This window comes from Mytilus californianus, unplaced genomic scaffold (genome assembly GCF_021869535.1).
Source record: "Mytilus californianus isolate M0D057914Y unplaced genomic scaffold, xbMytCali1.0.p SCAF_5, whole genome shotgun sequence".
NCBI lineage: Eukaryota > Metazoa > Mollusca > Bivalvia > Mytilida > Mytilidae > Mytilus > Mytilus californianus.
Window position 1 is genome coordinate 91639652 of NW_026262701.1, and position 15825 is coordinate 91655476.

The 15825-nt window shown below is 34.6% G+C and overlaps 1 protein-coding gene across 7 annotated transcripts in view; it reads right to left on the bottom strand.

The window, feature by feature from the left end:
• LOC127703261 (TPR repeat-containing protein DDB_G0287407-like) overlaps nucleotides 1-1166 on the bottom strand; it is a 172176-nt gene extending 171010 nt beyond the window's left edge. For all 7 annotated transcript variants that reach the window (XM_052207774.1, XM_052207777.1, XM_052207775.1 and 4 more), the window contains exon 1: nucleotides 836-1166. The gene's annotated coding sequence lies outside the window, so the exon portion shown is untranslated. The remainder of the gene's footprint in view (nucleotides 1-835) is intronic.
• Between the last annotated feature and the right edge of the window lie 14659 nt (nucleotides 1167-15825).

The following is a 15825-nucleotide window of genomic DNA, read 5'->3' on the forward strand; positions in this document are numbered from 1 at the left end:
AGATAATTGATTTAGTTTAATGTTGTTTTTATTTGAAAATTAAATAATTATATACTTCGCCTAGTTTAACAAGGAGTCGTATCAAACATATGTCATTCTTTATTCTTTATGTCCAGGTGACCTACTCTATACATTTAAGAAGATGTATTAATTAAGATAGCCAATGAGACAACTTTCCACCAGTAACTAAAGGACATAGAGGTTATCATCTATAGGTCACCATACAACTTTTGTTAGTAATTTTGATACCGGATGACCACATAAAGTGGGCTTCCTTATTTTACAGATGCTACCCAGTTGGAAAAGTGAACTATTGGACTAATTAAGACTTCAGACCGAAGAGTGAAGATGTTTGAGTATCTGACCAATGAGCCGTAGTTTTTAAAGGGTTTCGGACTACTTTATTTTCTCCAATTAAATGTGGTGTGAATAAACTTATTGTTTTCCCCTTCGCCTATATCACGCTGCTCAGTCTCTCCGTACTTATCACATATGACGGCTTTCAGACGTGAACAAGCATTATCAGCGATGTCACAATATCTGAGACGAAGTTATCAGCGAAGTCACAATGTGAGGAGTCGTCAAGCGTAAAACTGTCTAAGGAAGGGGGAAAAGACAAGTAATAGAAAGATTAACAGATTATCGGGTTTTCTACGTAGATATCGTAAAATATCAGTCGCTCCACACAATGTGAAGCTTGTTTGCTTGTTCGCTTCTCTCACTCGCCAAAAAGGTTCAAATTGTGGCTCGTGGCTGATATTTTACGATAACAGGAATATAGCATGCGTATTGACATTGAAGTCATCTATGCAGAATATGGGTCCCAGATACTCACCTGGATCATCAACTGTGTTCTTATTATCATTGTTCTGTACGTCCGGTGTAGGATTTTTTACCGATTTACTGTCGTTTCCATTCGTTAACGATTTACTGTCGTCTCCATTCGTTACCGATTTACTGTCGTCTCCATTCGTAACCGATTTACTGTCGTCTCCATTCGTTACCGATTTACTGTCGTCTCCATTCGTGTAATTTGAAATAACTATGTCTTTTTCATTGTTCTGCACACCTTGTGACTTGTTTGCATTTGAGTGCTCATCAGTCTTCTCCACAGAAACAACTGGTTTTGCAGACTCAGATCTGTATCTTTTTAAGATGGTTGGTGTAACCTTGCTTAATCATCATTCAAAGAAAAATATTAACATTTATCTTTAGCGTACATTAATATATTAAACAACTGTTAAATTTTTTATCCATAATTTACGATGTTTTGCACTACTCTGTTTTTTTAAAGTATTTTTTTTACTTATTTACCATGTTTTGTATCTTATAGATGCATCTTTTAGTTGGCCTATCGATGATACTTCAAATATGACTAATTCCGAAGCTGGTTTTTTTTTTAATTCATGCAGTCAATCAATCATCTCTCAGCATCGCTGTTCGATGAAGATACATTTTAAATCAAAAGCAAGAAATGAAAAAAGGACTTACCTTTTTACTAGAACCACCCCCCATGTTTCTGTCAGCAGTCCAGCAAACGTTTTTACTGCTCTGAAACGAAATTTTGTATATATTCACCAGAGGCTATAATATTTTATTTCATATTTTCTGCTTAAAACATTGGTATTCATCTGCAGCAAAATGTTAAGAGGCTTGTGAAATTTTAATCACATGAAAACAGACAATATGCATTCCGTTATATTAACACCTCTCAAAATTCGATTTATTTGAAATCACTTATGACCTTTGATATCGTTAATCATTGACAATTATAGTTGAAATCTTTTTAGAAATTAACACTTGCACCCGTTTAATTCTTAAAAGATATGAAAAAAAGCAAACGGATTTATTGGGATATCAATATGGTCTACTCTAGTTTTTTACCGTCTGGCATCTAAACATTTGTAAAAGTGGGGAGTCCACCTAGCTTTGCCATGTCCACTCGAAACGAGGATGTTAAACCCGATGCCTCGCGTACTTAGACTGCTATACTCTGCGCGTTAAAGAACCCTTGCAACAACTCTCTGAGGGATCCGTAGGTGGCATGTTGCAAGGCAAATGTTCTCTTCATTTCCAATTTGAAAATAACGATCAATAGAGCCTGAAGGCATACGTTAACGGTATCAAAAATTCCATTGGATAAGAATTCAACGTTGTTGATGCTCAATCAGCAGACGGTACGCCAACTATGGTTAATCAAACTAGAACGAATACCGTTAATTGTGTCATTTCAAGAGGAAAAGCATCGAGTTGACGTGCTAAAGAATAAAAGAAAACTGAAAGATATACTAGTACTTAGATGATTTCAAAACAATATGTAGAACCCGATCGTTCTCGCCAGGAACGATTGCAATAGGCAAATTTTCGACGCTTAGTAAAATCTATTCCAAATCTACAACTCAGAAATGGTCGTGTTATTGAAAAAAAAAATAGCAACGCCAGTCAAATAGAGATGACACAAAATTAAAAATTAGTAGCTGTAATGTGAGACGTGAAAATGATAATAGACGAATTTAAAGGGAAAACATACATTTTAAACTGTGACATTATTGGCATATGCGAAAGTCATTTAAGAGATAATCAGACAATAAATATGAATGGCTACACTTGGATAGGTAATAACAGGAATGAGAATAAGGCTTGAATATTTTGAAATTAACATTCTCGACAAAAGTAGAGATGATATACTTGGGATATATTTAAAATCTACAATGATCCGGACTTAGTCTTATACTTTTGTGTATGCTAATTGCAACCTTAGAGATTAGGTAGAGGAAATATTTCTCAAGAGTTTTATGAGCATTTACTCTCGCAATTGTATCTCTATAACACAGGGAACCCCATTTTCATTTGTGGCTATTTCAACGGACGGATAGGATTTTAACGATTCGCTAGATAATTTACCAAAACGAACATACGTACATAAGCAAAAGAATGCGTTTGGTTAGCATTTTCTAGATTTCTTGCCAGATGCAAGTTGTTGCATGTTTAACGGTCGCAAAGATCCTCCGAAAGACAATTTAACCTATGTGTCTACCCACGGAAAGTCCATGGTTGACTATATGATTATACAGTACAGCAACACTGATTGAAACATCGATTTTGAGGTAAAGCTTATATCAGACCTCCTTATAGACTACGTTATTTGACCTTTGCAAAAAACAGTAGCGCATATGGACTTTCCATTCCAGGATTATTTTTTTTACGAAACTTCATAGTGATAGTGGCACAGTTTTAGCCGTAAAAGGAGTTCCTATGGGATATTGCATTGTCTGTATTTATAGAAGTGCAACCGTTAGAGTATTGTGAATACGAAAACATGAGAGATCCTCAGACACTATTTGAAAATCAATTTCTGTTGTCTTCTGGAGATAAAAAAAAAAACACTTTCGAAAATAAAATGTATCGAACATTCCTAGTGATATTTTCGACCGAACGTTGCGTCAGAATTCTTGATAAGGTAATTGACTATTTACAAAAGCCCCGGTCACACCTTACCGGATAGCGCGAACGGATGCCGAACGGATAACCTTTTTTTCAATCCGTTCATGTCCGTTAGACGTCCGTTCTTATCCGTTAGACGTCCGTCCATATCCGTTCCATGTTCGTTTAGCGTCCGTTTTATCCGTCGACGTCCGTTCTGTCCGGTGGAAAATTTTGAGCATGTTCAAAACTTTGAACGGACGTCCAACGGATGAAGTGTCCGTTGAACGTCCGGTACTCGTCCGTTCCGTTTCCGTTTTGTATCCGTTACTTGTCCGGTATACATCCGTTGGAGGTCTGGTAGACCAATTCACCAACGGACTTCTACCGGACGTATAACGAATAAAACGGATGATGAACGGATGTGAAACGGACATGAACGGAAGGATAACGGATAAAACGGATACGTACCTAATGTAAAACGGATAAATGCCAATTGAAAATTTCGCGTCAGTAATGCCAATTATTGGTATGTCAGATTTCTTGAGTGTCATGAATGTTGGCACGACTTCTGAATTATGGTCAGGCGGCGTTATTGGCATTTTTCTCTGACATTTTTTTCCTCTTCCTTTTCCACCCCTACCCTTTGGCGGCATTTTGAAGAATAAACTAAAACCAGTTACACGGAAACTTTTTAATTATTTTAAGGTCACGTGTATGTGATTAACATGTATTATTATTGCCGCCTTTAATTTTCCGCTTATCTTATTCATCCGTTTTATCCGGTACGCTTCCGTTAGGTGTCTGTTTTATGCGGTACTCGTCCGTTGGATGTACGTTCGACATCCGTTCTGTCCGGTACGTTTCCTTTTCTCGTACGTTGTATATCCTGTGTGTGTCGGGCATATATTACGGAAGTAAATGAGTGAATTTCATCGGAAGAAATTAAAAGGGCACTACTTAATCTGAAAAACGGGAATGCAACCGGAATAGACAATTTGCCAAATGAATTTTTGAAAAGTGAGAAACTAACTTATGTATTTCTTGAACTCTACATAGTTTGCTTTTCGAATGCAATGGCATAGTGCCTGATGCCTGGTGCCAAAGTATAATCTGCCATTACTTAAAAAGGCTGATGCCTGGTGCCAAATTATAATCTGCCATTACTTAAAAAGAGAAATGACTATCGTGACCCATTAAATTACAGGTGCATTAGTCTTATGTCAACTGTTGCCAAAGTTTTCAGTCAAATACTAATTGGTTGACAGATGAAGTATTTTGAAAACAATAAACTATTGAACGACTTCTCAGATCTTCCCTTGACCACATTTATTCTTTATGTACTATATTGAGAAACAGAAAATTAATGAACTTCGACACATATTTATGTTTTGTTGACTTTAGCAAGGCATTCGATTCAGTAAACCTCGCTGTTTTATCGGACGAACTGTGGTCGGACGAGGTGCGGGGATTCATGGGAACATGCTCAAAGTTATAAAATGTGGGTACTACTTAAATATGAAAAGTGCTATTAGACTTTCACCAATGATGTTCACGGACTGGTTTTCGATAGATTCTGGTGAATGTCAAGGAGACAATCTTGAAACTACTTTGTTTGCGTTATTCATTGGCTATTTAGTGCCGCTTATCAAAGGTCTTTCGCATAGAGTGTTTGTTGGAAACGACATGATTAGAGAATGTTGTTAATTCTAAGTGGATGACGTCTTTCTCATTTCGGACTCAAGTGAGGATTTACAGATTCAACTCAACGTTCTACATGATTGGACAAAGAAAAGTCTTCTTAATGTGAACATTGAAAAAACCAAAACCATTGTACGTTTGTAAGACGTCTGCCAGTAGATCTGATGTTGTTTTTTAGACTGGGCAAAGAGAACTAGATTACGTGGGTAAATACCGTTATTCAGGTCTTACATTATCGGAAAACATTGTATTTTATGTTTTGTTCATGAGCCGTCAGCGGCAGCTAGCAAATCATTAGGGGTCATTAACATCTAAATTCTTGCATATGGGAAATATGGACTTCGATATATACACAAAAATATATGACAACACTATCAGCCCGGATATGGATTATGCGTCATGAATATGGGGTATCAAGCGCTATGACTCACTGGAGAGACTATAATACAGAGCAATAAGGACATTCATTGGTATTAGTAAATGCTCTCCGATTCCTGCTATCTTCGGAGATATGGAATTGCTTCCTGTATATATTCATGCACAGTGTAATTAGATAAGCTTGTGGTGACGCCTCTACACGCTTGGTTTAACAGCATACAAACAATTCTAAACACTTGTAACTTTTATTAATTTGATTAACAACAGAAGCGACAACATTTTTACAAACTACGTAATAAAAACAGTCAAACGTAAAATGTGTGGATGACTTCAAAGATAGATGGATAACAGAAGTGCCAAAACTGTAAACGTATAAAACTTTTAAGTCTGAATACTCAACGGAACCATATATGAAAAGATATTTATCAAGGGTACAACGTTCAGCAATTGCAAGGATTCGCCCTGGAACCTTTCCGTTAGAAATTGAATTGGGTCATTAAAGGAACTTTTCAGTTAATCTACCTGTGTGTTCGGTTAAAGACGAAACACATTTCTTCGTCTATTGTGAGCGTTAAATTGCAAGAAACAAACTGTTTCGCGAGTTTTCATCTATTCACCCACTTAATATTGATTAACCCTCTCCAAACGAGGAAAGTACAGTAATCTTTAATGCTAATAGCAAACTTTATTTAAGAATTCTCCAACATAAGAAGGGACTATCTATAACTGTTTAAACTGTCTATTGCAAATATCAAATATCAATATTTGGCTGGCTGAATCATTACGTTAATACTCAATGCACATTATATTGTCTACTGGATAGCCGCCTTAGCCTGCAGAATCTATCTTTTGTACGAATTGTTAATTTGTTTTCGTTCTGAAATGATGTTATTTTCAAACAATCAATCTTTAGATATGTCCAATGAGCCAGTCTTATGTAAAATTTGATACACTGGACGGCTTAACAAACTTTTTGTAACCAAAGTTAAAGTAAAGTAAGGTGACAACCAATTGCCTTATGCATTTGAATAAGGATGCATACACGCTAAATATATTTGCCTACTTTACTGATCATATAATCATTTATGTTGAAAGTTTATAAGATAAAAAAAAATTACTAGAGGTAAAACAAAACTTAATCGGTACTTACATTTATTTTGTTTTTGATAAATTAAAACCTAACTTTTAATGTATGTATTGCAGTACATTTATGAAAACTTATGGTCCTTCATCCTGTCGATATTACGTATTTATATTTTGGTATTGTACGTTACGGTGTTTATGACGTCTTTACACAAAACCGTTTGGTGTGTACTGATTGATATTTAAGTTTAGGAAACCATGATTTATTTACTAGTTGCTTTGAACTAGCTTTAAGTAATTGCGAGTACTGTCATGTCGGCACTTTGTGTCTTATGTCTTTATGTTAATTGCTTCGTGTCGATCTGATGAGTCAGCTATTTCTAACTGATTTTTACTGTTTTTTTCTTACCGCTGTCTAGGGTTAGGAGGGAGATTAGGCGCTCCCAAACATGTTTAACCGAGCCACATTTTATATGCGCTTTATCCCAAGCCAGGAGCCTGTAATTCATTGGCTGTAGTTGGTTGCCGTCTGCCATACTTATCTTTTATTGTTTTAACTGTCATAAATCATTGCAGGCCGTTGGCTTTTATCGTTTTGAATTGTTTCATATTTTGTTATGGCGGGTCATATAATAGCTGTGTATACGGTATACGGTATTGATTTTACTCATTGTTGAAAGCCGCGTACTGTGACCTGTATTTGCTAAGATCTGCTTCATTTAGACTGTTTGATAGTTATCTCATTGGCAATTATACCACATCTCCTTGTGTTATATCATTTAATTTAATAATATCAATGATCCATGTATATTAGTCAAATTCAGATTAACCATGTACACCTTACAATTATTCACCAGACATAGTAAAACCTTGTTCACTGATCCATGAAATGAGGTAATGTAAAGATGAACTCTGTCTGACAGACATGTAGAGCTAGCAGTAATTTTATACACCAAATATTATAGACAAGTTATCTCACTGTACGCATAATAAGTGAGAAAATCACATATTAAAAAAAAATCATATAACCATCTACCTTCTGAAGCTTTGTAAATTTTTATTATAGTTAGCAATAAACTCATCAAAGATACCAGAAATAAAATTGTGTACGCCAGACGCGCGTTTCGTCTACAAAAGACTCATCAGTGGCGCTGGAATAAAAAAAAAGTGATTAAGGACATATAAAGTACGAAGTTGAAGATCATTGAGGACCTGCACTACCAAATAAAGCTAAGGTAATATATAATTCCTAGGGGTAGAAAATCCTTGGTATTTCGAAAAATTTCCAAAGTTTGGTAAACAGTTAACTTATAATTATGACTTTATCAATGATGTTTCATGTCAACACTGAAGTGCTGACTTCTTGGCTGGTGATACCCTCGGGGAGTAAACCTCCACCAGTAGTGGCATCGACCCAGTGGTGGTAAATAAATTCATCATAAATACCAGGATACACATTATATTTTTGGTCCATCAACCAACATGTCTGTCATGGCTAAAAATAGAACATTGGGATGAAATGCAAGATGTTGCTTAATCTCTGATAACCATAATAGAAGGACAAAATCTGACGGGATAAAAGCGTTCAGATTGTCAACTTGCTATTTTTATAAAAATATATATATATATATATCACGCGACTCCTCATTTGGCATTCAAGAAGGAAGTGAAATGCATCCCCAATATCATAAAGCTTGCTGGATTGACAAGTTCTCGTTTCGAATTAATCTGCTACAAAGTTTGGCAAACTTTAAATTTATTTTTAAGGGGTAGCTTATGATAGATCATTCTAAACTTGCAGAGAGTGAACATACATGTATCTCTGTCATCAAGAATATTGAAATAATTCTCAAGAGTAAAATATTCTTTATAACTTCTATAACAGAGAGATGGAAGATAATAAAGGGATATTCTAAATCGAAGACAAACTGACAAAAACTATGATAAAAAAAACGAAAAGCGACCAAAAGACAAACAACAGTTTACAAAACACAACATAGAAAACTAAAGACTGGGCAACATGAATCCCACGAAAAGCCGGGGTGGTCTAAGGTGTTCCAGAAAGGTAAGCAGATCCTGCCCCTCTTGCTTTATAATATATAATTTAGTGTTTAAGGACTATTTTTGCATTTGAAATTCAGGTTTGAAAGAATGGTTGAGAACATGTACATCCAGCACAGCTAAACGGACGCCCCACTTTGGCAAGGGATTGACTGCCGTTCGCAAAAAGATCAAAGAGACCAGATTTCTATTCCCCAGTCACCCTTGGACATACGAATACCCCCGTATTATTGTTGGCGGAGCATTAATATCCAATTTTTACGTTTTTCTTTAACAAACTATAGTGTCTTCCAAATCTTTCAAAAATTATTGTCCATAAATTGTAATACACAAATGTTTATATACTTAGTTATGACATGAGTATTGAGTTTAGGTAAAGTGTCATATGAATTTGAGAACAATGTAGAAATATAAAAATTACAGTACTTTCAATTATTTGTTCATAATAATTATAAAATTGAAGTATACTTTGTCGTTTATCTAGAAAAAGTTACACAATATTTAGATCAATCCTTTAAAATAAAAAATCATTTATGAACCTTACGTGTAGCCTATATATTTATCAATTTAACATTTGACATAAAACTAAAAGTATTTTTAAAAAATTCAACCATCTGAGGCCCAAACTGTTCCTCATTTGTTTTAAAGGGTTTACGGATGAAATCAAAACACTAGCAAGATTCCTTCAATCCGATCAAATTCCTAAATTCAATATCAAAATGACATCTAATAATGATGTAAATAACATTTCGTCAATATTAATACTACATTTTAATATTTCTATGTGGAATGGCTTAAACATAACTAAATTTTTTGGGAGAAAAGACTATGCGTGTGTTTTGAGCAATCATGTCAATTTCAATAAACTAAAATTTTAAAACAATTTAATACGACTCAAATATAGTATACAAATTATGAATTAGAAAAATAAAATAAAGGATCATGGTAAAGTGTATACCTATTATTAAAAGAAAAGAATAAATGACAGTAGATTGGTCTTTCATGAATGTTAAAATAACTTTATTATAGTGACGCATCACTGAACCATTACAGTCAAAAGTTTGATAAAAAACCGTTGTTGAGAATTTTTAAACAAAATAAAGTAACGTCCCTATAAATCAAATAAGAATGGACTAAAATAAACTTGGAAAATCATTACATTCTCTGACGAAGTACATTTACTGCAACATCCTGCCGATAACCTTTTCCAAATCAATACTGATTTATATGGTTTCTTTCACAGGTCAGAAAATAGACTTACCTGTGAGCTATTTATACAAATATCAATATTGTTTGAGTTTACATGTTTACATCCAGATTTTCTTTGATCCGTATGTTATATTTTACGGTGAAAATCTATCCTTTATTAGTGAAAAAAAAATATGTGAAAATGTCATTGATATTAGAACAGGATTAGTGATTTGTGATTATTAATATTCACAAACCAGTATATAATTGCTTGACAACCATGTACATATGATATTGTTTTTATATAAAATTTAATTTTAATTTAATTTAAAAAAGGCACAAGCTGGAAAACTGACACAATTATAATTATATAAGTTACTTACAATTTTTAATTTAAATCGGTATGAAAATTGAATCAAAATTCATATTAAATATTGCATGTATATAAAACCGGTATCGGCTTCTGTATGTTTACATTGAGTAATTGGTCATTTAAATCTTAATTACCAACTGCTGTCGGTATGACCAGGTTTATTAATCCGAACATGTTACAAATGTAATAGGTACAAATGTAATAACAGAAAAATACAAAAAGCAATGGATCGAAAACATAAAAGACAAACTTTAAAATAATTCTAGAAAAGATTTATTGTTTTAACATATTTATTGTTATCATCGAAGCAGTGAATTTAAATTTACTTGTTCACCATTATTTATATTGCTGGAAAACTTGTACCTCAAGAAGATAAATTATAGATTTATTTTTGTTTGATAAACCATCGGTTTCATGCACGATTACCCTCTTCTAGTCTAGTTGAAAGCTTCTCCCAAAATTGAATAGCCTACATCCGACTTCAAAACAAGGGGACATGCACATGTAAACAAACAAACTTGAAGTGTGATTACGTTGGTTTATTGTTTCATTAACACCCAGTGGCGAAACGATTGTTATTAAGGGGCAGACTTTTAGCATAAAGGTGTCCTATAGCCATCTCCCATGCTATTTTTTCCGGGGGGAGGGGGACTGGATCAATCATTGATACAATAGTTATCAAAGGTACCAGGATTATAATTTAATACGCCAGACGCGCGTTTCGTCTACATAAGACTCATCAGTGACGCTCAGATCAAAATAGTTATAAAGCCAAACAAGTACAAAGTTGAAAAGCATTGAGGACCCAAAATTCCAAAAAGTTGTGCCAAATACGACTAAGGTACAACTGTCCCCAACTCAGCGTGATGGAGGGAACGAGGACCATGCCTATTCCCCCATAGTAACTAGTGGACACATAGATAGACTGTTGAACATGTCGAATGACTGGTGGACAAGTAGACAGACTTGTGTAAAATTGACACACACAGACAGACTGGTTGGCATGTATACAGACTTGTAGGGATGTCGACAGACTGGTGAGTATACACAAAACCTGGTGAACATATAGAAAGATTTGTGGACATAAACACAGATTGGTGGACATGTTAACAGACTGCTGGACATGAGTATAGACTAATGGATATTTAGACAGACGAGTGGCGATGTAGACATGAACTCAGATTTGTGGATATGTGATGAAGTCTCCATATTATCTGGCATGCACAGGCTAGTGGACACAGACAGCTGCACAAACATGTAGATATAAACAGAGTAGAGGATCGGATACGTAAAGCTAATGCAAAGTGAAATATCTAGTAGACAATGAGATGTTATGCAACTCAAGCCAAAAACAGGTTATTTTAGCATTCCAGAGATTAGTCATTTCTGAAGAAAATACGGAATATATGTACAATAAATGGCCGTGCAATTTTCATGTATACATGTATATATATGGTGAAATCCATATCGTGGGAGAAATATGGGCATGGGGAAAAGTGGTTATATGCATACGTATTGTCAACTTTCCGCGGGGGAAGAATGGCAATGATACAAAAATGAGATCATGCCAGGGGGATAAATCGCTATATATAACATAGGCAATGCAGGAATTTCTCAAATAGTTGTTGTAAGGGTTCATGTAACGTGCTGAGATTGTGACACTCTCCATATATCGGACATCGGATTTAACGTAACTATTTCAACCAGACGTTTTGGGATTTGAAAATCCAGCATTACTACTCTGATGAATAAGGTTCAAGCTTTTTTGTTCCAATGTCAATTTGTAGTTGTTTTATTATTATTCCTTATTCCGCTTTTAGTGGGTAAAGCAGTTAGCTACTGAAAATAATTACAAGGTTCTATCTTAATTTTTCTTAAATCTAAAACGAATTTACACATTCTTAATTGTGTATTATTCAAATTTTCAAGATGATATATTTGATATTTGCTTAAAATGGTAAAATATCATAAGAAATAGTGCGTTTGGTATTGAGAAAATGCAAGTGAAAAGCGGGATAATTCATGTAATTATAGTATTACATTCTATATTTACTTGCATTTTAATATAACCCTTTTATAGTGTACCTAAAAACAAAAGTAACTATAACATTGTTATCATTTGAATGCAAATATTGTAACTTGTAATGATAAAATGTTTCATAATGTCATAAGAACCATAGAAACACACACATGCAGAGGAATCTTATACTTTGACATGGCGTATTTGGTCGTTTTTGTTACGGTGCTCGTCACAGCTGGAGCGTCAAACTTTTCAACTTCATTATGGACACAAAATCAGGCACATTCCCTAAATCAGTTCTTTGGGAAACTGGGACAGGACGTTGCCAAAATTCAAGCAAGAACAAGTATGTAGATGTTTATTTACACAACTGAGTCCGTAATATTTGTTGTTCATACGACATGTATGTGTAAACAGGCAAATAAACACACTATTCGATATCCCTACCTCCAAATTTTGTTGTCGGATATTCCAGATCCTGAAAATGTTTTCTTCACATTCAACATTTCTAAATCATATATAGAGATATCCCGTTATCTGTATAAAGAAGTTCAAACGATCTAATATTTCTAAGTAAACAATACAAAGAGAAGTTCCTATCACTGTCTTTTCTTTCTAAGATCGTTGCCTTATCAATCGAGGCTTCAGAGGAAAATACATAAATTGCTTCTTATCTTGCCGGTTCCACAGTAGAAAAGTCGTTGATACGACCGAAATCAGCCGAGATAAATATAAACTGTTAACAAATAAAGGCAAAAGTAATATACCGCTGTTCACTAGTCATAAATCGAATAAGCAAAAACAAGTCCGGGTTACAAACTAAAACCGAGGAAAACAATCATTTATGAGAGGAAAATAACGAAACAACAGAAACACTGAACTGCAACAAAAACAAATGCCAACAAACATAGAAACGGACTATTTGATAACAACTGCCATATTCCTGACTTGGTACGGGGCATTTTAAGAAGAAATGGTGGGTTGAACCTGGTTTTATGGCTAGCCAAACCTCCCGATTATATGGCAATGTTAAAAATACCTCTAAAATGACAACACTAATTGACAGGAATACAGTACAAACAAACGCAAGAACACTCAGGTTAAAAAATTCATAAATAAATAATATAATAGTACATTACAACAGTCAACATGTAAACATGTAAACCGCAGAATAACAACGGACACCTCCCATGACTTTACCACAGCACACAAGGACACCACAAATTAAACAAAGTATAAACTGCGCGTCACATGAATGGATCAACGCCACAAAAAGTGACGTATTTTTTGTGATGTTTATATTTTCACAGGTAAATTTCTAAAAATAAAATAAATTTGAAACAAAAGAGACATATTTGTACTGACTTACCAGCAAAACTCAAACAGATAGTCCAAATACATCTTTTGGTAACATGGATTATTTTCAAACAAAACAGAAAATCAATCATAGCTATCCATGATCTTCCCGAGCAGTCCTTGCCATCAATTCGTAGACTCAAAAGCCTTAGAGACTTGGAAGTCAGAGCTGACTTGTCTTTTAAACCAAGATAATCGGACTTTTGATCAAATACGTTGCACCCGGATGTCCAAGGGCGGAAGGGATAGGGCTGGCGAATCAAGAACAGTCATTTTACAAACGTATGGTGGCCGTTGTAGTGACTATAAGTGAAAGTTTGATGTTCGCGAAAGTCGGCATTTGAGATATACATGTCTGTTCTTACCCAACACCCAACATAACAACATCTTGTTTAGTGATAGTCTAAAAATTCCCACTCTCAAGTCGAATTTCAAAATATATTCCATACAAACCTATACACCTTTATTTTTTGTTTACCAGTTACTTCTTATCGTCCAGAATGTGCATGAAATATTTGCAACTGGACGTCAAGCTGACAGCAATAAATCAAACAATCAAAATTGTTCATACTATAGTGAAATAAAAAATTTCCTCCTGAGAAAAAAAAAATTCACAAAATATAGCATTCATACACATTTACGAATGAATGGATGTTGTTGATAAAACTTGTAGTTACTACATTATATTACAGGTTTGTTTGAAGAAGTTCAGGAACAAATTGAGTCACAAACCAAAAAGTTATCCAAACTGATATCTGTACTTATGACGGAGAATAAACGATACAAGGAGACTGGGGATGTCATCAACAAAACTATTACTCGTTTACTTATTGAAAATGAAACATTGAAAAGTCGCATTGTCACTTTAAAAAACAATCAAAATGCTTCAAATACATCACGTAAGTTGTCTGCTCAGTTTACATGTAGTACTCTAAGGTCTGTACTTAGTGTCTTTTTTGTTGTGGGGATGTATAAGTACCCTGCCACGTCCGGTCTGTGTTTTTGTTAGATGTATTTCTGCTTTGTATTGATCTGATGAGTTAAGCCCTTTTCAACTGATTTTTATAGTTTATTCTTATGTTGTATTGTAACAACACTGTCCAAGGTTAGGGAAGGGTTGGCGCCTTCAAACTAGTTTAACCCCGCCACATTCTGTATTTGCCTGTCCCAAGTCAGGAGACTGTAATTCGGTGGTTGTCGTTTGTTGCTGTATATCATATTTGTTTTTCGTTCATTATTTTGTACATAACTCAGGCCGTTAGTTTTCCCGTTTGAAAATTTTTTACATTTGTCATTTCGGGGCCTTTTATATGTGACTATGCTGTATAGGTTTTGCTCATTGTTGAAGATCGTACGGTGACCTATAGCTGTTAACTTCTATGTTTGGTCTCTGGTGGGGAGTTGTCTCATTGGCAAATATACCACATATTCTTCTTATCTTTATTTTAGTTTGCGATTAGGTCAGTTTAAAAGGAACCCCTAGTAAACGCGAAATGATATTTGGCATGATGTTGTATAAGCATATGCAAATCTGGCCCAGTCTACTCAGTCGTGGTCTTTTGATCTTGAAACTTTTGCGTAGTTTACATATTAAAGTTTGTGATTAGGTCAGTTTAAGGAAAACTACGATTGGCAAGTCAATGATATTTGGTATGCAGTTGTATGATTTGCACTTCTCATTTCCATGGAGATTATATGGTCCCGTTCCCTAGGTCAATGTTCATTGACATTGCCTTTAAAATTTCGCATAGTTTATATGTTAAAGTTGACGTGTTTAGGTCAGTGTAAGGAGAACCACTTATAATAAAGCAGTGGTATATGGTTTGAAGTTGTATTATCATTTTCGTTCTTCATTTCAACGGAGATTATAAGCCCCTGCACCTTCAGTCATAGATATTTTGTTGTCTTTGACATGTTTGAATATTTTGCATTGTTTGCATGCTAAAGTATTGCCATTTTAATTTCAATATTTGCATTAAACTAACAAAATTATAGACATACGAGACATATCTCTCTGTTAATAATTTATTTTGTGAAATGTGACTATAGTGACCTTTATTTGTTCTCACAATAACTGAAATTTCTGCATTAAAGTGACCAAACACTATCATCTCATCCAGGTATCATTAGAATTAACATATATTACAAAGTTTTCAAAGATTTTCCATTTTTAGCAATTTGTATTAATAGATATAGGAAGATGTGGTATGAGTGCCAATGAGACAACTCTCCATCCAAGTTA